The 2166-nt window shown below is 43.2% G+C and overlaps 1 non-coding gene across 1 annotated transcript; it reads right to left on the bottom strand.

The window, feature by feature from the left end:
• Positions 1-447: 447 nt before the first annotated feature.
• On the bottom strand, positions 448-551 carry LOC130971144 (small nucleolar RNA R71). The gene has a single exon (XR_009082378.1). It is a non-coding gene; the product is annotated as a small nucleolar RNA R71 (small nucleolar RNA).
• Between the last annotated feature and the right edge of the window lie 1615 nt (positions 552-2166).

Below are 2166 nucleotides of genomic sequence, written 5' to 3'. Positions count from 1 at the left end.
GAGGAAGCTCTAGATCTCAACATGGATAGAGAAGTTCACAACGATGAGAGAGCTGATGGAAACAATGCCATTCCCGAGAGGAGGGTTCTTGGTTCATACATAAACCCAACCTCTGGGAATTGTGGTAGCAGCATTCAGAAACCACCCATTCAGGCCAACAATTTTGAACTCAAACCACAGCTAATATCACTGGTGGAGAATCATTGTTCATTTGGTGGGAGTGCTAATGAAGATCCAAACCAACATCTCACAAAATTTCTGAGAATTTGCGACACTGTGAAGTCCAATGGAGTCCAGGAAGATGCCTATAAACTGCTCTTGTTCCCATTTTCACTTAGGGACAAGGCAGCTAAGTGGCTGGAATCATTCCCAAGGGGGAGCCTAACAACCTGGGATGAGGTGGAAAGCAAGTTTCTGGCACGTTTCTACCCCCCACAAAAGGTCAATAGGCTTCGATCTGAGGTTCAGACTTTTAGACAACAAGATGGTGAAACTCTCTACGAGGCATGGGAGAGGTTCAAGGATTTGACAAGGAGATGCCCACCAGACATGTTCCATGACTGGGTGCAATTGCATATTTTCTATGATGGACTCTCTTATGAATCAAGGAAGGCTGTAGATCATTCATCAGGAGGTTCACTGAACAGGAAGAAGACTGTGGAAGAAGCCATTGAAGTGATTGAGACAGTGGCTGAGAATGAGTACTACTATGCTTCAGAGAGACACAACACTAAGGGAGTCATGGCGCTGAACCATGTTGATACAATTCTAGCCCAGAACAAGGTGTTTGCCAAGCAACTAGCAGAGCTCACCAGAAAATTAGACACAAATCAAGTGGCTGCAATACACACACAAGATCAAGAGGAAGTAAGCACTGAAGGAGGTGATTGGGAAGAGGCCAACTATGTGGGAAATCAACAAAGGCAACCATATGATCCACACTCCAACACTTACAACCAAGGTTGGAAAAACCACCCAAACTTTGGGTGGGGAAACCAGCAAACCCAACCACAAAACCACAAACCTTACAACTCCAACCAAAGATCATACCAAGCCACACAAAACACTTACTCCCAACCACCATATCATGGCCAAAATAATCAACCTGCCCAACCTAATCCGAGCCAACAATTTCAAGATCAATTAAACAGGATAGAAAGAAAGCTTGCAAATATGGGTCAGGACATAAATGAGTTGAAAAGCTTTAGGGATGATGTGAGATCTACCTTAAGGAACCATGGTGAAAAACTCAAGATGATGGAGTCTCTAGTAGGAGAGCTATCTCAACAGGCCCCCAAGTCAACTGCAGTGTTCCCTAGTGACACAGAAAAGAATCCTAAAGGGGAACAAAAGGGAGTGAGATGGGAAGAATGCAGGGCCATCACCATGTTGAAGGAAGTCTCAAAAGAAGAAAGAATCAGACCCTCAGAACAGGAGCCAGAAATCTTGAAGGAAGGTGTGGATGAAGCTAAGCAGGAAAGTGAAATTGAGCAAGCCAAGGAACTGCAAAATAGAGGCATGCTGACAACATACCAACCAAAAACACAATTTCCTCAGAGGTTAGGAGGAGGTGAAAAAGGGAAAATATATTCAAGGTTTTTAGAGACGTTTAAGTCTCTCCACATCAATATTCCCTTTCTTGAGATTCTCCAGCAGATGCCTACACATATCAAGTATTTGAAGGAATTGATAAGCAAGAAAAGGGTTTTGAAGGGAGGACAAACTGTAATAATGAACAAAGAATGCAGTGCACTCATCAAGAAGGATATGGTCTCTAAGAAAACAGACCCAGGAAGTTTTCATATCCCCTGCATCATAGGGGAAACTAAAATTGACAGAGGATTCTGTGATCTAGGAGCTAGCATAAATGTGATGCCTCTGACTCTTATGAAGAGGCTACAACTGAATGAGGTGAGATCCACTGACGTAATCATACAACTGGCTGACAAAACTCAGAAGCAAGTTGAAGGGGTAGTTGAGAATGTACTGGTGAAAGTGGGAAATTATTTCTTCCCCACAGACTTTGTTATTTTGGACATGGAGGAAAGCTACCTACACCCTATCATTCTGGGAAGGCCATTTCTAGCCACTGCTAGAGCGCTCATAGATGTAGAACAAGGAGAGCTAATTTTGAGAATACATGATGAACAGCTCATTTTCCATGTT

The sequence above is a fragment of the Arachis stenosperma genome, chromosome 3 (assembly GCF_014773155.1).
Source record: "Arachis stenosperma cultivar V10309 chromosome 3, arast.V10309.gnm1.PFL2, whole genome shotgun sequence".
Taxonomy (NCBI): Eukaryota; Viridiplantae; Streptophyta; class Magnoliopsida; order Fabales; family Fabaceae; genus Arachis; species Arachis stenosperma.
This window is presented reverse-complemented; position numbering and strand designations above follow the sequence as displayed.